The sequence below is a fragment of the Oryctolagus cuniculus genome, chromosome 10, assembly GCF_964237555.1.
Source record: "Oryctolagus cuniculus chromosome 10, mOryCun1.1, whole genome shotgun sequence".
Classification (NCBI taxonomy): domain Eukaryota; kingdom Metazoa; phylum Chordata; class Mammalia; order Lagomorpha; family Leporidae; genus Oryctolagus; species Oryctolagus cuniculus.
Genome location: NC_091441.1, coordinates 73,298,309 through 73,323,882, shown reverse-complemented (window position 1 = coordinate 73,323,882; position 25,574 = coordinate 73,298,309).

Here is a 25,574-nt window from a genome sequence, read left to right as displayed (position 1 = left end):
CCTATGGGACTTCTGTTATCCTAGCGTAGCAGACACAGCTCATGGGAGTTCTGCCGCCTGGGTGTAGGCAAATGCAGCATTTCGGAATTCTGTAACCCTACTGTAGCAGACACAGCTTTCGGGAGTTCTGTAGCTTGGGAGAAGGTCAATGCACGATATGAGACTTCTGTAACTCTAGTGTATTAGACAGCTTCCGGGAGGTCTAAAGCTTGGGAGAAGGTAAATGCAATAAATAGGAGTTCTGTAACTCTAGTGTATTAGACACAGCATATGGGAGTTCTGTTATCCTAGTGTAGCAGACACAGCTTATGGGAGTTCTGCCGCCTGGGTGTAGGCAAATGCAGCATATGGGAATTCTGTAACCGTAGTGTAGCAGACAGAGTTGACGAGAGGTCTGTAGCTTGGGAGAAGGAAAATGCAGCATGTGTGAGTTCTGTAAGACTAGTTTAGCAGACACAGCGTATAGGAGTTCTGTAGCTTCGGAGTAGGTAAATGTAGTAAATGGGAGTTCTGCAACCGTATTGCAGCAGACACAGCTTACGGGAGTACTATACCTTGGAAGCAGGTAAATGCAGTATATAGCAGTTGTGTAACCCTAGTGTTGCAGACACAACGTACAGGAGTTCTGCACCTTGGGAGTATGTAAATTCAGTATATGAAGTTCTGTAACCCTAGTGTAGCAGACACAGTTACAGAAGGGCTGTAGCTTGGGAGTTGGTAAATGTAGCATAAGGCATCTCTGTAACACTAGTATAGCAGAAATCAGCTTACAGGAGTTTTGTAGCTTGGGAGTAGGTAAATGTAGTAAATGGGAGTTCTGCAACCGTATTGCTGCAGACAGAGCTTATGGGACTGCTGCACCTTGGAAGCAGGTAAATGCAGTGTAAAGCTGTATATTTCTGTAGCTTGGGAGTTGGTAAGTGCATATGGTAGATCTGTAACCCTAGTGTAGCAGACACAGCTTACAGGAGTTCTGTAGCTTGGGAGTAGGTAAATGTAACGCTAATGTAGCAGAAAACAGCTTACAGGAATTTTGTAGCTTGTGAGTAGGTAAATGTAGTAAATGGGAGTTCTGTAACCGTAGTGTCGCAGACACAGCTTATGGGAGTTCTGTACCTTGGATACAGGTAAAGCAGCATATAGGAGTTCTGTAACGCTAGTTTAGCAGACACAGCTTTCAGGATTTCTGTAGCTTGGGAGTTGGTAAGTGCAGCATATGGTAGATCTGTAACCCTAGTGTTGCAGACACAGCACACAGGAGTTCTGTGGATTCAGGGTAGGTAAATGCAGCATGTAAAATTTCTGTAACCTATTAGAGAAGGTACAGATTATGAGAGTTTTGTAGCGTGGCAGTTGGTAAATTCACTCAAACGGAGTTCTGAAACACCAGTGCAGCAGACACAGCTTACGGGCATCTGTAGCTTGGGAGTAGGTAAATGCAGTATATGGAAGTTCTATAACCCAAGTGTAGACGACACAGCCTACGGGAGTCCTGTAGCTTGGAAGTAGGTAAATGCAGCCTATGGGAGTTCTGTTATCCTAGTGTAGCAGACACAGCTTATGGGAGTTCTGCCGCCTGGGTGTAGGCAAAAGCAGCATATGGGAATTCCATAACTGCAGTGTAGCAGACAGAGTTGACGAGAGGTCCGTAGCTAGGGAGAAGGAAAATGCAGCATATGTGAGTTCTGTAACACTAGTTTAGCAGACACAGCGTATAGGAGTTCTCTAGCTTCGGAGTAGGTAAATGTAGTAAAGGGAGTTCTGCAACCGTATTGCAGCAGACAGAGCTTACGGCAGTACTGCACCTTGGAAGCAGGTAAATGCGGTATATAGCAGTTGTGTAACCCTAGTGTTGCAGACACAACTTACAGGAGTTCTGCACCTTGGGAGTAGGTAAATTCAGTATATGAAGTTCTGTAACCCTAGTGTAGCAGACACAGCTTACGGGAGTTCTGTAGCTTGGGAGTGGGTAAAAGTAGCATATGGCAGCTAACACTATTGTAGCAGAAATCAGCTTAGAGGAATTTTGTAGCTTGTGAGTAGGTAAATGTAGAAAATGAGAGTTCTGTATCCGTATTGCAGCAGACAGAGCTTATGGCTGTACTGCACCTTGGAAGCAGGTAAATGCGGTATATAGCAGTTGTGTAACCCTAGTGTTGCAGACACAAGTTGCAGTAGTTCTGCACCTTGGGAGTAGGTAAATTCAGTATTTGAAGTTCTGTAACTCTAGTGTAGCAGACACAGCTTACGGAAGTTCTGTAGCTTGGGAGTGGGTAAAAGTAGCATATGGCAGCTAACACTATTGTAGCAGAAATCAGCTTAGAGGAATTTTGTAGCTTGTGAGTAGGTACATGTAGTAAATGGGAGTTCTGTAACCGTATTGCAGCAGACAGAGCTTAGGGGAGTGCTATACCTTGGAAGCATGTAAATGCAGTACATAGGTGTTCGGTAATGCTAGTTTAGCAGATAGAGCTTACGGGATTTCTGTAGCTTGGGAGTAGGTAAGTGCAGCATATGGTAGATCTGTAACCCAACGTAGCAGACACAGCTTACGGGAGTTCTGTAGCTTAGGAGTATGTGAATTCAGCATGTAAAATTTCTGTAACCCTATTAGAGAAGGTACAGATTATGAGAGTTTTGTAGCGTGGCAGTTGGTAAATTCACTCAAACGGAGTTCTGTAACACCAGTGCAGCAGACACAGCTTACGGGCATCCGTAGCTTGAGAGTAGGTAAATGCAGCATATGGAAGGTCTATAACCCAAGTGTAGACGACACAGCCTATGGGAGTCCTGTAGCTTGGAAGTAGGCAAATGCAGCCTATGGGACTTCTGTTATCCTAGCGTAGCAGACACAGCTCATGGGAGTTCTGCCGCCTGGGTGTAGGCAAATGCAGCATTTCGGAATTCTGTAACCCTACTGTAGCAGACACAGCTTTCGGGAGTTCTGTAGCTTGGGAGAAGGTCAATGCACGATATGAGACTTCTGTAACTCTAGTGTATTAGACAGCTTCCGGGAGGTCTAAAGCTTGGGAGAAGGTAAATGCAATAAATAGGAGTTCTGTAACTCTAGTGTATTAGACACAGCATATGGGAGTTCTGTTATCCTAGTGTAGCAGACACAGCTTATGGGAGTTCTGCCGCCTGGGTGTAGGCAAATGCAGCATATGGGAATTCTGTAACCGTAGTGTAGCAGACAGAGTTGACGAGAGGTCTGTAGCTTGGGAGAAGGAAAATGCAGCATGTGTGAGTTCTGTAAGACTAGTTTAGCAGACACAGCGTATAGGAGTTCTGTAGCTTCGGAGTAGGTAAATGTAGTAAATGGGAGTTCTGCAACCGTATTGCAGCAGACACAGCTTACGGGAGTACTATACCTTGGAAGCAGGTAAATGCAGTATATAGCAGTTGTGTAACCCTAGTGTTGCAGACACAACGTACAGGAGTTCTGCACCTTGGGAGTAGGTAAATTCAGTATATGAAGTTCTGTAACCCTAGTGTAGCAGACACAGTTACAGAAGGGCTGTAGCTTGGGAGTTGGTAAATGTAGCATAAGGCATCTCTGTAACACTAGTATAGCAGAAATCAGCTTACAGGAGTTTTGTAGCTTGGGAGTAGGTAAATGTAGTAAATGGGAGTTCTGCAACCGTATTGCTGCAGACAGAGCTTATGGGACTGCTGCACCTTGGAAGCAGGTAAATGCAGTGTAAAGCTGTATATTTCTGTAGCTTGGGAGTTGGTAAGTGCATATGGTAGATCTGTAACCCTAGTGTAGCAGACACAGCTTACAGGAGTTCTGTAGCTTGGGAGTAGGTAAATGTAACGCTAATGTAGCAGAAAACAGCTTACAGGAATTTTGTAGCTTGTGAGTAGGTAAATGTAGTAAATGGGAGTTCTGTAACCGTAGTGTCGCAGACACAGCTTATGGGAGTTCTGTACCTTGGATACAGGTAAAGCAGCATATAGGAGTTCTGTAACGCTAGTTTAGCAGACACAGCTTTCAGGATTTCTGTAGCTTGGGAGTTGGTAAGTGCAGCATATGGTAGATCTGTAACCCTAGTGTTGCAGACACAGCACACAGGAGTTCTGTGGATTCAGGGTAGGTAAATGCAGCATGTAAAATTTCTGTAACCTATTAGAGAAGGTACAGATTATGAGAGTTTTGTAGCGTGGCAGTTGGTAAATTCACTCAAACGGAGTTCTGAAACACCAGTGCAGCAGACACAGCTTACGGGCATCTGTAGCTTGGGAGTAGGTAAATGCAGTATATGGAAGTTCTATAACCCAAGTGTAGACGACACAGCCTACGGGAGTCCTGTAGCTTGGAAGTAGGTAAATGCAGCGTATGGGAGTTCTGTTATCCTAGTGTAGCAGACACAGCTTATGGGAGTTCTGCCGCCTGGGTGTAGGCAAAAGCAGCATATGGGAATTCCATAACTGCAGTGTAGCAGACAGAGTTGACGAGAGGTCCGTAGCTAGGGAGAAGGAAAATGCAGCATATGTGAGTTCTGTAACACTAGTTTAGCAGACACAGCGTATAGGAGTTCTCTAGCTTCGGAGTAGGTAAATGTAGTAAAGGGAGTTCTGCAACCGTATTGCAGCAGACAGAGCTTACGGCAGTACTGCACCTTGGAAGCAGGTAAATGCGGTATATAGCAGTTGTGTAACCCTAGTGTTGCAGACACAACTTACAGGAGTTCTGCACCTTGGGAGTAGGTAAATTCAGTATATGAAGTTCTGTAACCCTAGTGTAGCAGACACAGCTTACGGGAGTTCTGTAGCTTGGGAGTGGGTAAAAGTAGCATATGGCAGCTAACACTATTGTAGCAGAAATCAGCTTAGAGGAATTTTGTAGCTTGTGAGTAGGTAAATGTAGAAAATGAGAGTTCTGTATCCGTATTGCAGCAGACAGAGCTTATGGCTGTACTGCACCTTGGAAGCAGGTAAATGCGGTATATAGCAGTTGTGTAACCCTAGTGTTGCAGACACAAGTTGCAGTAGTTCTGCACCTTGGGAGTAGGTAAATTCAGTATTTGAAGTTCTGTAACTCTAGTGTAGCAGACACAGCTTACGGAAGTTCTGTAGCTTGGGAGTGGGTAAAAGTAGCATATGGCAGCTAACACTATTGTAGCAGAAATCAGCTTAGAGGAATTTTGTAGCTTGTGAGTAGGTACATGTAGTAAATGGGAGTTCTGTAACCGTATTGCAGCAGACAGAGCTTAGGGGAGTGCTATACCTTGGAAGCATGTAAATGCAGTACATAGGTGTTCGGTAATGCTAGTTTAGCAGATAGAGCTTACGGGATTTCTGTAGCTTGGGAGTAGGTAAGTGCAGCATATGGTAGATCTGTAACCCAACGTAGCAGACACAGCTTACGGGAGTTCTGTAGCTTAGGAGTATGTGAATTCAGCATGTAAAATTTCTGTAACCCTATTATAGAAGGTACAGATTATGAGAGTTTTGTAGCGTGGCAGTTGGTAAATTCACTCAAACGGAGTTCTGTAACACCAGTGCAGCAGACACAGCTTACGGGCATCCGTAGCTTGAGAGTAGGTAAATGCAGCATATGGAAGGTCTATAACCCAAGTGTAGACGACACAGCCTATGGGAGTCCTGTAGCTTGGAAGTAGGCAAATGCAGCCTATGGGACTTCTGTTATCCTAGCGTAGCAGACACAGCTCATGGGAGTTCTGCCGCCTGGGTGTAGGCAAATGCAGCATTTCGGAATTCTGTAACCCTACTGTAGCAGACACAGCTTTCGGGAGTTCTGTAGCTTGGGAGAAGGTCAATGCACGATATGAGACTTCTGTAACTCTAGTGTATTAGACAGCTTCCGGGAGGTCTAAAGCTTGGGAGAAGGTAAATGCAATAAATAGGAGTTCTGTAACTCTAGTGTATTAGACACAGCATATGGGAGTTCTGTTATCCTAGTGTAGCAGACACAGCTTATGGGAGTTCTGCCGCCTGGGTGTAGGCAAATGCAGCATATGGGAATTCTGTAACCGTAGTGTAGCAGACAGAGTTGACGAGAGGTCTGTAGCTTGGGAGAAGGAAAATGCAGCATGTGTGAGTTCTGTAAGACTAGTTTAGCAGACACAGCGTATAGGAGTTCTGTAGCTTCGGAGTAGGTAAATGTAGTAAATGGGAGTTCTGCAACCGTATTGCAGCAGACACAGCTTACGGGAGTACTATACCTTGGAAGCAGGTAAATGCAGTATATAGCAGTTGTGTAACCCTAGTGTTGCAGACACAACGTACAGGAGTTCTGCACCTTGGGAGTAGGTAAATTCAGTATATGAAGTTCTGTAACCCTAGTGTAGCAGACACAGTTACAGAAGGGCTGTAGCTTGGGAGTTGGTAAATGTAGCATAAGGCATCTCTGTAACACTAGTATAGCAGAAATCAGCTTACAGGAGTTTTGTAGCTTGGGAGTAGGTAAATGTAGTAAATGGGAGTTCTGCAACCGTATTGCTGCAGACAGAGCTTATGGGACTGCTGCACCTTGGAAGCAGGTAAATGCAGTGTAAAGCTGTATATTTCTGTAGCTTGGGAGTTGGTAAGTGCATATGGTAGATCTGTAACCCTAGTGTAGCAGACACAGCTTACAGGAGTTCTGTAGCTTGGGAGTAGGTAAATGTAACGCTAATGTAGCAGAAAACAGCTTACAGGAATTTTGTAGCTTGTGAGTAGGTAAATGTAGTAAATGGGAGTTCTGTAACCGTAGTGTCGCAGACACAGCTTATGGGAGTTCTGTACCTTGGATACAGGTAAAGCAGCATATAGGAGTTCTGTAACGCTAGTTTAGCAGACACAGCTTTCAGGATTTCTGTAGCTTGGGAGTTGGTAAGTGCAGCATATGGTAGATCTGTAACCCTAGTGTTGCAGACACAGCACACAGGAGTTCTGTGGATTCAGGGTAGGTAAATGCAGCATGTAAAATTTCTGTAACCTATTAGAGAAGGTACAGATTATGAGAGTTTTGTAGCGTGGCAGTTGGTAAATTCACTCAAACGGAGTTCTGAAACACCAGTGCAGCAGACACAGCTTACGGGCATCTGTAGCTTGGGAGTAGGTAAATGCAGTATATGGAAGTTCTATAACCCAAGTGTAGACGACACAGCCTACGGGAGTCCTGTAGCTTGGAAGTAGGTAAATGCAGCCTATGGGAGTTCTGTTATCCTAGTGTAGCAGACACAGCTTATGGGAGTTCTGCCGCCTGGGTGTAGGCAAAAGCAGCATATGGGAATTCCATAACTGCAGTGTAGCAGACAGAGTTGACGAGAGGTCCGTAGCTAGGGAGAAGGAAAATGCAGCATATGTGAGTTCTGTAACACTAGTTTAGCAGACACAGCGTATAGGAGTTCTGTAGCTTCGGAGTAGGTAAATGTAGTAAAGGGAGTTCTGCAACCGTATTGCAGCAGACAGAGCTTACGGCAGTACTGCACCTTGGAAGCAGGTAAATGCGGTATATAGCAGTTGTGTAACCCTAGTGTTGCAGACACAACTTACAGGAGTTCTGCACCTTGGGAGTAGGTAAATTCAGTATATGAAGTTCTGTAACCCTAGTGTAGCAGACACAGCTTACGGGAGTTCTGTAGCTTGGGAGTGGGTAAAAGTAGCATATGGCAGCTAACACTATTGTAGCAGAAATCAGCTTAGAGGAATTTTGTAGCTTGTGAGTAGGTAAATGTAGAAAATGAGAGTTCTGTATCCGTATTGCAGCAGACAGAGCTTATGGCTGTACTGCACCTTGGAAGCAGGTAAATGCGGTATATAGCAGTTGTGTAACCCTAGTGTTGCAGACACAAGTTGCAGTAGTTCTGCACCTTGGGAGTAGGTAAATTCAGTATTTGAAGTTCTGTAACTCTAGTGTAGCAGACACAGCTTACGGAAGTTCTGTAGCTTGGGAGTGGGTAAAAGTAGCATATGGCAGCTAACACTATTGTAGCAGAAATCAGCTTAGAGGAATTTTGTAGCTTGTGAGTAGGTACATGTAGTAAATGGGAGTTCTGTAACCGTATTGCAGCAGACAGAGCTTAGGGGAGTGCTATACCTTGGAAGCATGTAAATGCAGTACATAGGTGTTCGGTAATGCTAGTTTAGCAGATAGAGCTTACGGGATTTCTGAAGCTTGGGAGTAGGTAAGTGCAGCATATGGTAGATCTGTAACCCAACGTAGCAGACACAGCTTACGGGAGTTCTGTAGCTTAGGAGTATGTGAATTCAGCATGTAAAATTTCTGTAACCCTATTATAGAAGGTACAGATTATGAGAGTTTTGTAGCGTGGCAGTTGGTAAATTCACTCAAACGGAGTTCTGTAACACCAGTGCAGCAGACACAGCTTACGGGCATCCGTAGCTTGAGAGTAGGTAAATGCAGCATATGGAAGGTCTATAACCCAAGTGTAGACGACACAGCCTATGGGAGTCCTGTAGCTTGGAAGTAGGCAAATGCAGCCTATGGGACTTCTGTTATCCTAGCGTAGCAGACACAGCTCATGGGAGTTCTGCCGCCTGGGTGTAGGCAAATGCAGCATTTCGGAATTCTGTAACCCTACTGTAGCAGACACAGCTTTCGGGAGTTCTGTAGCTTGGGAGAAGGTCAATGCACGATATGAGACTTCTGTAACTCTAGTGTATTAGACAGCTTCCGGGAGGTCTAAAGCTTGGGAGAAGGTAAATGCAATAAATAGGAGTTCTGTAACTCTAGTGTATTAGACACAGCATATGGGAGTTCTGTTATCCTAGTGTAGCAGACACAGCTTATGGGAGTTCTGCCGCCTGGGTGTAGGCAAATGCAGCATATGGGAATTCTGTAACCGTAGTGTAGCAGACAGAGTTGACGAGAGGTCTGTAGCTTGGGAGAAGGAAAATGCAGCATGTGTGAGTTCTGTAAGACTAGTTTAGCAGACACAGCGTATAGGAGTTCTGTAGCTTCGGAGTAGGTAAATGTAGTAAATGGGAGTTCTGCAACCGTATTGCAGCAGACACAGCTTACGGGAGTACTATACCTTGGAAGCAGGTAAATGCAGTATATAGCAGTTGTGTAACCCTAGTGTTGCAGACACAACGTACAGGAGTTCTGCACCTTGGGAGTAGGTAAATTCAGTATATGAAGTTCTGTAACCCTAGTGTAGCAGACACAGTTACAGAAGGGCTGTAGCTTGGGAGTTGGTAAATGTAGCATAAGGCATCTCTGTAACACTAGTATAGCAGAAATCAGCTTACAGGAGTTTTGTAGCTTGGGAGTAGGTAAATGTAGTAAATGGGAGTTCTGCAACCGTATTGCTGCAGACAGAGCTTATGGGACTGCTGCACCTTGGAAGCAGGTAAATGCAGTGTAAAGCTGTATATTTCTGTAGCTTGGGAGTTGGTAAGTGCATATGGTAGATCTGTAACCCTAGTGTAGCAGACACAGCTTACAGGAGTTCTGTAGCTTGGGAGTAGGTAAATGTAACGCTAATGTAGCAGAAAACAGCTTACAGGAATTTTGTAGCTTGTGAGTAGGTAAATGTAGTAAATGGGAGTTCTGTAACCGTAGTGTCGCAGACACAGCTTATGGGAGTTCTGTACCTTGGATACAGGTAAAGCAGCATATAGGAGTTCTGTAACGCTAGTTTAGCAGACACAGCTTTCAGGATTTCTGTAGCTTGGGAGTTGGTAAGTGCAGCATATGGTAGATCTGTAACCCTAGTGTTGCAGACACAGCACACAGGAGTTCTGTGGATTCAGGGTAGGTAAATGCAGCATGTAAAATTTCTGTAACCTATTAGAGAAGGTACAGATTATGAGAGTTTTGTAGCGTGGCAGTTGGTAAATTCACTCAAACGGAGTTCTGAAACACCAGTGCAGCAGACACAGCTTACGGGCATCTGTAGCTTGGGAGTAGGTAAATGCAGTATATGGAAGTTCTATAACCCAAGTGTAGACGACACAGCCTACGGGAGTCCTGTAGCTTGGAAGTAGGTAAATGCAGCGTATGGGAGTTCTGTTATCCTAGTGTAGCAGACACAGCTTATGGGAGTTCTGCCGCCTGGGTGTAGGCAAAAGCAGCATATGGGAATTCCATAACTGCAGTGTAGCAGACAGAGTTGACGAGAGGTCCGTAGCTAGGGAGAAGGAAAATGCAGCATATGTGAGTTCTGTAACACTAGTTTAGCAGACACAGCGTATAGGAGTTCTCTAGCTTCGGAGTAGGTAAATGTAGTAAAGGGAGTTCTGCAACCGTATTGCAGCAGACAGAGCTTACGGCAGTACTGCACCTTGGAAGCAGGTAAATGCGGTATATAGCAGTTGTGTAACCCTAGTGTTGCAGACACAACTTACAGGAGTTCTGCACCTTGGGAGTAGGTAAATTCAGTATATGAAGTTCTGTAACCCTAGTGTAGCAGACACAGCTTACGGGAGTTCTGTAGCTTGGGAGTGGGTAAAAGTAGCATATGGCAGCTAACACTATTGTAGCAGAAATCAGCTTAGAGGAATTTTGTAGCTTGTGAGTAGGTAAATGTAGAAAATGAGAGTTCTGTATCCGTATTGCAGCAGACAGAGCTTATGGCTGTACTGCACCTTGGAAGCAGGTAAATGCGGTATATAGCAGTTGTGTAACCCTAGTGTTGCAGACACAAGTTGCAGTAGTTCTGCACCTTGGGAGTAGGTAAATTCAGTATTTGAAGTTCTGTAACTCTAGTGTAGCAGACACAGCTTACGGAAGTTCTGTAGCTTGGGAGTGGGTAAAAGTAGCATATGGCAGCTAACACTATTGTAGCAGAAATCAGCTTAGAGGAATTTTGTAGCTTGTGAGTAGGTACATGTAGTAAATGGGAGTTCTGTAACCGTATTGCAGCAGACAGAGCTTAGGGGAGTGCTATACCTTGGAAGCATGTAAATGCAGTACATAGGTGTTCGGTAATGCTAGTTTAGCAGATAGAGCTTACGGGATTTCTGTAGCTTGGGAGTAGGTAAGTGCAGCATATGGTAGATCTGTAACCCAACGTAGCAGACACAGCTTACGGGAGTTCTGTAGCTTAGGAGTATGTGAATTCAGCATGTAAAATTTCTGTAACCCTATTATAGAAGGTACAGATTATGAGAGTTTTGTAGCGTGGCAGTTGGTAAATTCACTCAAACGGAGTTCTGTAACACCAGTGCAGCAGACACAGCTTACGGGCATCCGTAGCTTGAGAGTAGGTAAATGCAGCATATGGAAGGTCTATAACCCAAGTGTAGACGACACAGCCTATGGGAGTCCTGTAGCTTGGAAGTAGGCAAATGCAGCCTATGGGACTTCTGTTATCCTAGCGTAGCAGACACAGCTCATGGGAGTTCTGCCGCCTGGGTGTAGGCAAATGCAGCATTTCGGAATTCTGTAACCCTACTGTAGCAGACACAGCTTTCGGGAGTTCTGTAGCTTGGGAGAAGGTCAATGCACGATATGAGACTTCTGTAACTCTAGTGTATTAGACAGCTTCCGGGAGGTCTAAAGCTTGGGAGAAGGTAAATGCAATAAATAGGAGTTCTGTAACTCTAGTGTATTAGACACAGCATATGGGAGTTCTGTTATCCTAGTGTAGCAGACACAGCTTATGGGAGTTCTGCCGCCTGGGTGTAGGCAAATGCAGCATATGGGAATTCTGTAACCGTAGTGTAGCAGACAGAGTTGACGAGAGGTCTGTAGCTTGGGAGAAGGAAAATGCAGCATGTGTGAGTTCTGTAAGACTAGTTTAGCAGACACAGCGTATAGGAGTTCTGTAGCTTCGGAGTAGGTAAATGTAGTAAATGGGAGTTCTGCAACCGTATTGCAGCAGACACAGCTTACGGGAGTACTATACCTTGGAAGCAGGTAAATGCAGTATATAGCAGTTGTGTAACCCTAGTGTTGCAGACACAACGTACAGGAGTTCTGCACCTTGGGAGTATGTAAATTCAGTATATGAAGTTCTGTAACCCTAGTGTAGCAGACACAGTTACAGAAGGGCTGTAGCTTGGGAGTTGGTAAATGTAGCATAAGGCATCTCTGTAACACTAGTATAGCAGAAATCAGCTTACAGGAGTTTTGTAGCTTGGGAGTAGGTAAATGTAGTAAATGGGAGTTCTGCAACCGTATTGCTGCAGACAGAGCTTATGGGACTGCTGCACCTTGGAAGCAGGTAAATGCAGTGTAAAGCTGTATATTTCTGTAGCTTGGGAGTTGGTAAGTGCATATGGTAGATCTGTAACCCTAGTGTAGCAGACACAGCTTACAGGAGTTCTGTAGCTTGGGAGTAGGTAAATGTAACGCTAATGTAGCAGAAAACAGCTTACAGGAATTTTGTAGCTTGTGAGTAGGTAAATGTAGTAAATGGGAGTTCTGTAACCGTAGTGTCGCAGACACAGCTTATGGGAGTTCTGTACCTTGGATACAGGTAAAGCAGCATATAGGAGTTCTGTAACGCTAGTTTAGCAGACACAGCTTTCAGGATTTCTGTAGCTTGGGAGTTGGTAAGTGCAGCATATGGTAGATCTGTAACCCTAGTGTTGCAGACACAGCACACAGGAGTTCTGTGGATTCAGGGTAGGTAAATGCAGCATGTAAAATTTCTGTAACCTATTAGAGAAGGTACAGATTATGAGAGTTTTGTAGCGTGGCAGTTGGTAAATTCACTCAAACGGAGTTCTGAAACACCAGTGCAGCAGACACAGCTTACGGGCATCTGTAGCTTGGGAGTAGGTAAATGCAGTATATGGAAGTTCTATAACCCAAGTGTAGACGACACAGCCTACGGGAGTCCTGTAGCTTGGAAGTAGGTAAATGCAGCCTATGGGAGTTCTGTTATCCTAGTGTAGCAGACACAGCTTATGGGAGTTCTGCCGCCTGGGTGTAGGCAAAAGCAGCATATGGGAATTCCATAACTGCAGTGTAGCAGACAGAGTTGACGAGAGGTCCGTAGCTAGGGAGAAGGAAAATGCAGCATATGTGAGTTCTGTAACACTAGTTTAGCAGACACAGCGTATAGGAGTTCTGTAGCTTCGGAGTAGGTAAATGTAGTAAAGGGAGTTCTGCAACCGTATTGCAGCAGACAGAGCTTACGGCAGTACTGCACCTTGGAAGCAGGTAAATGCGGTATATAGCAGTTGTGTAACCCTAGTGTTGCAGACACAACTTACAGGAGTTCTGCACCTTGGGAGTAGGTAAATTCAGTATATGAAGTTCTGTAACCCTAGTGTAGCAGACACAGCTTACGGGAGTTCTGTAGCTTGGGAGTGGGTAAAAGTAGCATATGGCAGCTAACACTATTGTAGCAGAAATCAGCTTAGAGGAATTTTGTAGCTTGTGAGTAGGTAAATGTAGAAAATGAGAGTTCTGTATCCGTATTGCAGCAGACAGAGCTTATGGCTGTACTGCACCTTGGAAGCAGGTAAATGCGGTATATAGCAGTTGTGTAACCCTAGTGTTGCAGACACAAGTTGCAGTAGTTCTGCACCTTGGGAGTAGGTAAATTCAGTATTTGAAGTTCTGTAACTCTAGTGTAGCAGACACAGCTTACGGAAGTTCTGTAGCTTGGGAGTGGGTAAAAGTAGCATATGGCAGCTAACACTATTGTAGCAGAAATCAGCTTAGAGGAATTTTGTAGCTTGTGAGTAGGTACATGTAGTAAATGGGAGTTCTGTAACCGTATTGCAGCAGACAGAGCTTAGGGGAGTGCTATACCTTGGAAGCATGTAAATGCAGTACATAGGTGTTCGGTAATGCTAGTTTAGCAGATAGAGCTTACGGGATTTCTGTAGCTTGGGAGTAGGTAAGTGCAGCATATGGTAGATCTGTAACCCAACGTAGCAGACACAGCTTACGGGAGTTCTGTAGCTTAGGAGTATGTGAATTCAGCATGTAAAATTTCTGTAACCCTATTAGAGAAGGTACAGATTATGAGAGTTTTGTAGCGTGGCAGTTGGTAAATTCACTCAAACGGAGTTCTGTAACACCAGTGCAGCAGACACAGCTTACGGGCATCCGTAGCTTGAGAGTAGGTAAATGCAGCATATGGAAGGTCTATAACCCAAGTGTAGACGACACAGCCTATGGGAGTCCTGTAGCTTGGAAGTAGGCAAATGCAGCCTATGGGACTTCTGTTATCCTAGCGTAGCAGACACAGCTCATGGGAGTTCTGCCGCCTGGGTGTAGGCAAATGCAGCATTTCGGAATTCTGTAACCCTACTGTAGCAGACACAGCTTTCGGGAGTTCTGTAGCTTGGGAGAAGGTCAATGCACGATATGAGACTTCTGTAACTCTAGTGTATTAGACAGCTTCCGGGAGGTCTAAAGCTTGGGAGAAGGTAAATGCAATAAATAGGAGTTCTGTAACTCTAGTGTATTAGACACAGCATATGGGAGTTCTGTTATCCTAGTGTAGCAGACACAGCTTATGGGAGTTCTGCCGCCTGGGTGTAGGCAAATGCAGCATATGGGAATTCTGTAACCGTAGTGTAGCAGACAGAGTTGACGAGAGGTCTGTAGCTTGGGAGAAGGAAAATGCAGCATGTGTGAGTTCTGTAAGACTAGTTTAGCAGACACAGCGTATAGGAGTTCTGTAGCTTCGGAGTAGGTAAATGTAGTAAATGGGAGTTCTGCAACCGTATTGCAGCAGACACAGCTTACGGGAGTACTATACCTTGGAAGCAGGTAAATGCAGTATATAGCAGTTGTGTAACCCTAGTGTTGCAGACACAACGTACAGGAGTTCTGCACCTTGGGAGTATGTAAATTCAGTATATGAAGTTCTGTAACCCTAGTGTAGCAGACACAGTTACAGAAGGGCTGTAGCTTGGGAGTTGGTAAATGTAGCATAAGGCATCTCTGTAACACTAGTATAGCAGAAATCAGCTTACAGGAGTTTTGTAGCTTGGGAGTAGGTAAATGTAGTAAATGGGAGTTCTGCAACCGTATTGCTGCAGACAGAGCTTATGGGACTGCTGCACCTTGGAAGCAGGTAAATGCAGTGTAAAGCTGTATATTTCTGTAGCTTGGGAGTTGGTAAGTGCATATGGTAGATCTGTAACCCTAGTGTAGCAGACACAGCTTACAGGAGTTCTGTAGCTTGGGAGTAGGTAAATGTAACGCTAATGTAGCAGAAAACAGCTTACAGGAATTTTGTAGCTTGTGAGTAGGTAAATGTAGTAAATGGGAGTTCTGTAACCGTAGTGTCGCAGACACAGCTTATGGGAGTTCTGTACCTTGGATACAGGTAAAGCAGCATATAGGAGTTCTGTAACGCTAGTTTAGCAGACACAGCTTTCAGGATTTCTGTAGCTTGGGAGTTGGTAAGTGCAGCATATGGTAGATCTGTAACCCTAGTGTTGCAGACACAGCACACAGGAGTTCTGTGGATTCAGGGTAGGTAAATGCAGCATGTAAAATTTCTGTAACCTATTAGAGAAGGTACAGATTATGAGAGTTTTGTAGCGTGGCAGTTGGTAAATTCACTCAAACGGAGTTCTGAAACACCAGTGCAGCAGACACAGCTTACGGGCATCTGTAGCTTGGGAGTAGGTAAATGCAGTATATGGAAGTTCTATAACCCAAGTGTAGACGACACAGCCTACGGGAGTCCTGTAGCTTGGAAGTAGGTAAATGCAGCCTATGGGAGTTCTGTTATCCTAGTGTAGCAGACACAGCTTATGGGAGTTCTGCCGCCTGGGTGTAGGCAAAAGCAGCATATGGGAATTCCATAACTGCAGTGTAGCAGACAGAGTTGACGAGAGGTCCGTAGCTAGGGAGAAGGAAAATGCAGCATATGTGAGTTCTGTAACACTAGTTTAGCAGACACAGCGTATAGGAGTTCTCTAGCTTCGGAGTAGGTAAATGTAGTAAAGGGAGTTCTGCAACCGTATTGCAGCAGACAGAGCTTACGGCAGTACTGCACCTTGGAAGCAGGTAAATGCGGTATATAGCAGTTGTGTAACCCTAGTGTTGCAGACACAACTTACAGGAGTTCTGCACCTTGGGAGTAGGTAAATTCAGTATATGAAGTTCTGTAACCCTAGTGTAGCAGACACAGCTTACGGGAGTTCTGTAGCTTGGGAGTGGGTAAAAGTAGCATATGGCAGCTAACACTATTGTAGCAGAAATCAGCTTAGAGGAATTTTGTAGCTTGTGAGTAGGTAAATGTAGAAAATGAGAGTTCTGTATCCGTATTGCAGCAGACAGAGCTTATGGCTGTACTGCACCTTGGAAGCAGGTAAATGCGGTATATAGCAGTTGTGTAACCCTAGTGTTGCAGACACAAGTTGCAGTAGTTCTGCACCTTGGGAGTAGGTAAATTCAGTATTTGAAGTTCTGTAACTCTAGTGTAGCAGACACAGCTTACGGAAGTTCTGTAGCTTGGGAGTGGGTAAAAGTAGCATATGGCAGCTAACACTATTGTAGCAGAAATCAGCTTAGAGGAATTTTGTAGCTTGTGAGTAGGTACATGTAGTAAATGGGAGTTCTGTAACCGTATTGCAGCAGACAGAGCTTAGGGGAGTGCTATACCTTGGAAGCATGTAAATGCAGTACATAGGTGTTCGGTAATGCTAGTTTAGCAGATAGAGCTTACGGGATTTCTGTAGCTTGGGAGTAGGTAAGTGCAGCATATGGTAGATCTGTAACCCAACGTAGCAGACACAGCTTACGGGAGTTCTGTAGCTTAGGAGTATGTGAATTCAGCATGTAAAATTTCTGTAACCCTATTATAGAAGGTACAGATTATGAGAGTTTTGTAGCGTGGCAGTTGGTAAATTCACTCAAACGGAGTTCTGTAACACCAGTGCAGCAGACACAGCTTACGGGCATCCGTAGCTTGAGAGTAGGTAAATGCAGCATATGGAAGGTCTATAACCCAAGTGTAGACGACACAGCCTATGGGAGTCCTGTAGCTTGGAAGTAGGCAAATGCAGCCTATGGGACTTCTGTTATCCTAGCGTAGCAGACACAGCTCATGGGAGTTCTGCCGCCTGGGTGTAGGCAAATGCAGCATTTCGGAATTCTGTAACCCTACTGTAGCAGACACAGCTTTCGGGAGTTCTGTAGCTTGGGAGAAGGTCAATGCACGATATGAGACTTCTGTAACTCTAGTGTATTAGACAGCTTCCGGGAGGTCTAAAGCTTGGGAGAAGGTAAATGCAATAAATAGGAGTTCTGTAACTCTAGTGTATTAGACACAGCATATGGGAGTTCTGTTATCCTAGTGTAGCAGACACAGCTTATGGGAGTTCTGCCGCCTGGGTGTAGGCAAATGCAGCATATGGGAATTCTGTAACCGTAGTGTAGCAGACAGAGTTGACGAGAGGTCTGTAGCTTGGGAGAAGGAAAATGCAGCATGTGTGAGTTCTGTAAGACTAGTTTAGCAGACACAGCGTATAGGAGTTCTGTAGCTTCGGAGTAGGTAAATGTAGTAAATGGGAGTTCTGCAACCGTATTGCAGCAGACACAGCTTACGGGAGTACTATACCTTGGAAGCAGGTAAATGCAGTATATAGCAGTTGTGTAACCCTAGTGTTGCAGACACAACGTACAGGAGTTCTGCACCTTGGGAGTATGTAAATTCAGTATATGAAGTTCTGTAACCCTAGTGTAGCAGACACAGTTACAGAAGGGCTGTAGCTTGGGAGTTGGTAAATGTAGCATAAGGCATCTCTGTAACACTAGTATAGCAGAAATCAGCTTACAGGAGTTTTGTAGCTTGGGAGTAGGTAAATGTAGTAAATGGGAGTTCTGCAACCGTATTGCTGCAGACAGAGCTTATGGGACTGCTGCACCTTGGAAGCAGGTAAATGCAGTGTAAAGCTGTATATTTCTGTAGCTTGGGAGTTGGTAAGTGCATATGGTAGATCTGTAACCCTAGTGTAGCAGACACAGCTTACAGGAGTTCTGTAGCTTGGGAGTAGGTAAATGTAACGCTAATGTAGCAGAAAACAGCTTACAGGAATTTTGTAGCTTGTGAGTAGGTAAATGTAGTAAATGGGAGTTCTGTAACCGTAGTGTCGCAGACACAGCTTATGGGAGTTCTGTACCTTGGATACAGGTAAAGCAGCATATAGGAGTTCTGTAACGCTAGTTTAGCAGACACAGCTTTCAGGATTTCTGTAGCTTGGGAGTTGGTAAGTGCAGCATATGGTAGATCTGTAACCCTAGTGTTGCAGACACAGCACACAGGAGTTCTGTGGATTCAGGGTAGGTAAATGCAGCATGTAAAATTTCTGTAACCTATTAGAGAAGGTACAGATTATGAGAGTTTTGTAGCGTGGCAGTTGGTAAATTCACTCAAACGGAGTTCTGAAACACCAGTGCAGCAGACACAGCTTACGGGCATCTGTAGCTTGGGAGTAGGTAAATGCAGTATATGGAAGTTCTATAACCCAAGTGTAGACGACACAGCCTACGGGAGTCCTGTAGCTTGGAAGTAGGTAAATGCAGCCTATGGGAGTTCTGTTATCCTAGTGTAGCAGACACAGCTTATGGGAGTTCTGCCGCCTGGGTGTAGGCAAAAGCAGCATATGGGAATTCCATAACTGCAGTGTAGCAGACAGAGTTGACGAGAGGTCCGTAGCTAGGGAGAAGGAAAATGCAGCATATGTGAGTTCTGTAACACTAGTTTAGCAGACACAGCGTATAGGAGTTCTGTAGCTTCGGAGTAGGTAAATGTAGTAAAGGGAGTTCTGCAACCGTATTGCAGCAGACAGAGCTTACGGCAGTACTGCACCTTGGAAGCAGGTAAATGCGGTATATAGCAGTTGTGTAACCCTAGTGTTGCAGACACAACTTACAGGAGTTCTGCACCTTGGGAGTAGGTAAATTCAGTATATGAAGTTCTGTAACCCTAGTGTAGCAGACACAGCTTACGGGAGTTCTGTAGCTTGGGAGTGGGTAAAAGTAGCATATGGCAGCTAACACTATTGTAGCAGAAATCAGCTTAGAGGAATTTTGTAGCTTGTGAGTAGGTAAATGTAGAAAATGAGAGTTCTGTATCCGTATTGCAGCAGACAGAGCTTATGGCTGTACTGCACCTTGGAAGCAGGTAAATGCGGTATATAGCAGTTGTGTAACCCTAGTGTTGCAGACACAACTTACAGGAGTTCTGCACCTTGGGAGTAGGTAAATTCAGTATTTGAAGTTCTGTAACTCTAGTGTAGCAGACACAGCTTACGGAAGTTCTGTAGCTTGGGAGTGGGTAAAAGTAGCATATGGCAGCTAACACTATTGTAGCAGAAATCAGCTTAGAGGAATTTTGTAGCTTGTGAGTAGGTACATGTAGTAAATGGGAGTTCTGTAACCGTATTGCAGCAGACAGAGCTTAGGGGAGTGCTATACCTTGGAAGCATGTAAATGCAGTACATAGGTGTTCGGTAATGCTAGTTTAGCAGATAGAGCTTACGGGATTTCTGTAGCTTGGGAGTAGGTAAGTGCAGCATATGGTAGATCTGTAACCCAACGTAGCAGACACAGCTTACGGGAGTTCTGTAGCTTAGGAGTATGTGAATTCAGCATGTAAAATTTCTGTAACCCTATTATAGAAGGTACAGATTATGAGAGTTTTGTAGCGTGGCAGTTGGTAAATTCACTCAAACGGAGTTCTGTAACACCAGTGCAGCAGACACAGCTTACGGGCATCCGTAGCTTGAGAGTAGGTAAATGCAGCATATGGAAGGTCTATAACCCAAGTGTAGACGACACAGCCTATGGGAGTCCTGTAGCTTGGAAGTAGGCAAATGCAGCCTATGGGACTTCTGTTATCCTAGCGTAGCAGACACAGCTCATGGGAGTTCTGCCGCCTGGGTGTAGGCAAATGCAGCATTTCGGAATTCTGTAACCCTACTGTAGCAGACACAGCTTTCGGGAGTTCTGTAGCTTGGGAGAAGGTCAATGCACGATATGAGACTTCTGTAACTCTAGTGTATTAGACAGCTTCCGGGAGGTCTAAAGCTTGGGAGAAGGTAAATGCAATAAATAGGAGTTCTGTAACTCTAGTGTATTAGACACAGCATATGGGAGTTCTGTTATCCTAGTGTAGCAGACACAGCTTATGGGAGTTCTGCCGCCTGGGTGTAGGCAAATGCAGCATATGGGAATTCTGTAACCGTAGTGTAGCAGACAGAGTTGACGAGAGGTCTGTAGCTTGGGAGAAGGAAAATGCAGCATGTGTGAGTTCTGTAAGACTAGTTTAGCAGACACAGCGTATAGGAGTTCTGTAGCTTCGGAGTAGGTAAATGTAGTAAATGGGAGTTCTGCAACCGTATTGCAGCAGACACAGCTTACGGGAGTACTATACCTTGGAAGCAGGTAAATGCAGTATATAGCAGTTGTGTAACCCTAGTGTTGCAGACACAACGTACAGGAGTTCTGCACCTTGGGAGTAGGTAAATTCAGTATATGAAGTTCTGTAACCCTAGTGTAGCAGACACAGTTACAGAAGGGCTGTAGCTTGGGAGTTGGTAAATGTAGCATAAGGCATCTCTGTAACACTAGTATAGCAGAAATCAGCTTACAGGAGTTTTGTAGCTTGGGAGTAGGTAAATGTAGTAAATGGGAGTTCTGCAACCGTATTGCTGCAGACAGAGCTTATGGGACTGCTGCACCTTGGAAGCAGGTAAATGCAGTGTAAAGCTGTATATTTCTGTAGCTTGGGAGTTGGTAAGTGCATATGGTAGATCTGTAACCCTAGTGTAGCAGACACAGCTTACAGGAGTTCTGTAGCTTGGGAGTAGGTAAATGTAACGCTAATGTAGCAGCAAACAGCTTACAGGAATTTTGTAGCTTGTGAGTAGGTAAATGTAGTAAATGGGAGTTCTGTAACCGTAGTGTCGCAGACACAGCTTATGGGAGTTCTGTACCTTGGATACAGGTAAAGCAGCATATAGGAGTTCTGTAACGCTAGTTTAGCAGACACAGCTTTCAGGATTTCTGTAGCTTGGGAGTTGGTAAGTGCAGCATATGGTAGATCTGTAACCCTAGTGTTGCAGACACAGCACACAGGAGTTCTGTGGATTCAGGGTAGGTAAATGCAGCATGTAAAATTTCTGTAACCTATTAGAGAAGGTACAGATTATGAGAGTTTTGTAGCGTGGCAGTTGGTAAATTCACTCAAACGGAGTTCTGAAACACCAGTGCAGCAGACACAGCTTACGGGCATCTGTAGCTTGGGAGTAGGTAAATGCAGTATATGGAAGTTCTATAACCCAAGTGTAGACGACACAGCCTACGGGAGTCCTGTAGCTTGGAAGTAGGTAAATGCAGCGTATGGGAGTTCTGTTATCCTAGTGTAGCAGACACAGCTTATGGGAGTTCTGCCGCCTGGGTGTAGGCAAAAGCAGCATATGGGAATTCCATAACTGCAGTGTAGCAGACAGAGTTGACGAGAGGTCCGTAGCTAGGGAGAAGGAAAATGCAGCATATGTGAGTTCTGTAACACTAGTTTAGCAGACACAGCGTATAGGAGTTCTCTAGCTTCGGAGTAGGTAAATGTAGTAAAGGGAGTTCTGCAACCGTATTGCAGCAGACAGAGCTTACGGCAGTACTGCACCTTGGAAGCAGGTAAATGCGGTATATAGCAGTTGTGTAACCCTAGTGTTGCAGACACAACTTACAGGAGTTCTGCACCTTGGGAGTAGGTAAATTCAGTATATGAAGTTCTGTAACCCTAGTGTAGCAGACACAGCTTACGGGAGTTCTGTAGCTTGGGAGTGGGTAAAAGTAGCATATGGCAGCTAACACTATTGTAGCAGAAATCAGCTTAGAGGAATTTTGTAGCTTGTGAGTAGGTAAATGTAGAAAATGAGAGTTCTGTATCCGTATTGCAGCAGACAGAGCTTATGGCTGTACTGCACCTTGGAAGCAGGTAAATGCGGTATATAGCAGTTGTGTAACCCTAGTGTTGCAGACACAAGTTGCAGTAGTTCTGCACCTTGGGAGTAGGTAAATTCAGTATTTGAAGTTCTGTAACTCTAGTGTAGCAGACACAGCTTACGGAAGTTCTGTAGCTTGGGAGTGGGTAAAAGTAGCATATGGCAGCTAACACTATTGTAGCAGAAATCAGCTTAGAGGAATTTTGTAGCTTGTGAGTAGGTACATGTAGTAAATGGGAGTTCTGTAACCGTATTGCAGCAGACAGAGCTTAGGGGAGTGCTATACCTTGGAAGCATGTAAATGCAGTACATAGGTGTTCGGTAATGCTAGTTTAGCAGATAGAGCTTACGGGATTTCTGTAGCTTGGGAGTAGGTAAGTGCAGCATATGGTAGATCTGTAACCCAACGTAGCAGACACAGCTTACGGGAGTTCTGTAGCTTAGGAGTATGTGAATTCAGCATGTAAAATTTCTGTAACCCTATTATAGAAGGTACAGATTATGAGAGTTTTGTAGCGTGGCAGTTGGTAAATTCACTCAAACGGAGTTCTGTAACACCAGTGCAGCAGACACAGCTTACGGGCATCCGTAGCTTGAGAGTAGGTAAATGCAGCATATGGAAGGTCTATAACCCAAGTGTAGACGACACAGCCTATGGGAGTCCTGTAGCTTGGAAGTAGGCAAATGCAGCCTATGGGACTTCTGTTATCCTAGCGTAGCAGACACAGCTCATGGGAGTTCTGCCGCCTGGGTGTAGGCAAATGCAGCATTTCGGAATTCTGTAACCCTACTGTAGCAGACACAGCTTTCGGGAGTTCTGTAGCTTGGGAGAAGGTCAATGCACGATATGAGACTTCTGTAACTCTAGTGTATTAGACAGCTTCCGGGAGGTCTAAAGCTTGGGAGAAGGTAAATGCAATAAATAGGAGTTCTGTAACTCTAGTGTATTAGACACAGCATATGGGAGTTCTGTTATCCTAGTGTAGCAGACACAGTTTATGGGAGTTCTGCCGCCTGGGTGTAGGCAAATGCAGCATATGGGAATTCTGTAACCGTAGTGTAGCAGACAGAGTTGACGAGAGGTCTGTAGCTTGGGAGAAGGAAAATGCAGCATGTGTGAGTTCTGTAAGACTAGTTTAGCAGACACAGCGTATAGGAGTTCTGTAGCTTCGGAGTAGGTAAATGTAGTAAATGGGAGTTCTGCAACCGTATTGCAGCAGACACAGCTTACGGGAGTACTATACCTTGGAAGCAGGTAAATGCAGTATATAGCAGTTGTGTAACCCTAGTGTTGCAGACACAACGTACAGGAGTTCTGCACCTTGGGAGTAGGTAAATTCAGTATATGAAGTTCTGTAACCCTAGTGTAGCAGACACAGTTACAGAAGGGCTGTAGCTTGGGAGTTGGTAAATGTAGCATAAGGCATCTCTGTAACACTAGTATAGCAGAAATCAGCTTACAGGAGTTTTGTAGCTTGGGAGTAGGTAAATGTAGTAAATGGGAGTTCTGCAACCATATTGCTGCAGACAGAGCTTATGGGACTGCTGCACCTTGGAAGCAGGTAAATGCAGTGTAAAGCTGTATATTTCTGTAGCTTGGGAGTTGGTAAGTGCATATGGTAGATCTGTAACCCTAGTGTAGCAGACACAGCTTACAGGAGTTCTGTAGCTTGGGAGTAGGTAAATGTAACGCTAATGTAGCAGCAAACAGCTTACAGGAATTTTGTAGCTTGTGAGTAGGTAAATGTAGTAAATGGGAGTTCTGTAACCGTAGTGTCGCAGACACAGCTTATGGGAGTTCTGTACCTTGGATACAGGTAAAGCAGCATATAGGAGTTCTGTAACGCTAGTTTAGCAGACACAGCTTTCAGGATTTCTGTAGCTTGGGAGTTGGTAAGTGCAGCATATGGTAGATCTGTAACCCTAGTGTTGCAGACACAGCACACAGGAGTTCTGTGGATTCAGGGTAGGTAAATGCAGCATGTAAAATTTCTGTAACCTATTAGAGAAGGTACAGATTATGAGAGTTTTGTAGCGTGGCAGTTGGTAAATTCACTCAAACGGAGTTCTGAAACACCAGTGCAGCAGACACAGCTTACGGGCATCTGTAGCTTGGGAGTAGGTAAATGCAGTATATGGAAGTTCTATAACCCAAGTGTAGACGACACAGCCTACGGGAGTCCTGTAGCTTGGAAGTAGGTAAATGCAGCGTATGGGAGTTCTGTTATCCTAGTGTAGCAGACACAGCTTATGGGAGTTCTGCCGCCTGGGTGTAGGCAAAAGCAGCATATGGGAATTCCATAACTGCAGTGTAGCAGACAGAGTTGACGAGAGGTCCGTAGCTAGGGAGAAGGAAAATGCAGCATATGTGAGTTCTGTAACACTAGTTTAGCAGACACAGCGTATAGGAGTTCTCTAGCTTCGGAGTAGGTAAATGTAGTAAAGGGAGTTCTGCAACCGTATTGCAGCAGACAGAGCTTACGGCAGTACTGCACCTTGGAAGCAGGTAAATGCGGTATATAGCAGTTGTGTAACCCTAGTGTTGCAGACACAACTTACAGGAGTTCTGCACCTTGGGAGTAGGTAAATTCAGTATATGAAGTTCTGTAACCCTAGTGTAGCAGACACAGCTTACGGGAGTTCTGTAGCTTGGGAGTGGGTAAAAGTAGCATATGGCAGCTAACACTATTGTAGCAGAAATCAGCTTAGAGGAATTTTGTAGCTTGTGAGTAGGTAAATGTAGAAAATGAGAGTTCTGTATCCGTATTGCAGCAGACAGAGCTTATGGCTGTACTGCACCTTGGAAGCAGGTAAATGCGGTATATAGCAGTTGTGTAACCCTAGTGTTGCAGACACAAGTTGCAGTAGTTCTGCACCTTGGGAGTAGGTAAATTCAGTATTTGAAGTTCTGTAACTCTAGTGTAGCAGACACAGCTTACGGAAGTTCTGTAGCTTGGGAGTGGGTAAAAGTAGCATATGGCAGCTAACACTATTGTAGCAGAAATCAGCTTAGAGGAATTTTGTAGCTTGTGAGTAGGTACATGTAGTAAATGGGAGTTCTGTAACCGTATTGCAGCAGACAGAGCTTAGGGGAGTGCTATACCTTGGAAGCATGTAAATGCAGTACATAGGTGTTCGGTAATGCTAGTTTAGCAGATAGAGCTTACGGGATTTCTGTAGCTTGGGAGTAGGTAAGTGCAGCATATGGTAGATCTGTAACCCAACGTAGCAGACACAGCTTACGGGAGTTCTGTAGCTTAGGAGTATGTGAATTCAGCATGTAAAATTTCTGTAACCCTATTAGAGAAGGTACAGATTATGAGAGTTTTGTAGCGTGGCAGTTGGTAAATTCACTCAAACGGAGTTCTGTAACACCAGTGCAGCAGACACAGCTTACGGGCATCCGTAGCTTGAGAGTAGGTAAATGCAGCATATGGAAGGTCTATAACCCAAGTGTAGACGACACAGCCTATGGGAGTCCTGTAGCTTGGAAGTAGGCAAATGCAGCCTATGGGACTTCTGTTATCCTAGCGTAGCAGACACAGCTCATGGGAGTTCTGCCGCCTGGGTGTAGGCAAATGCAGCATTTCGGAATTCTGTAACCCTACTGTAGCAGACACAGCTTTCGGGAGTTCTGTAGCTTGGGAGAAGGTCAATGCACGATATGAGACTTCTGTAACTCTAGTGTATTAGACAGCTTCCGGGAGGTCTAAAGCTTGGGAGAAGGT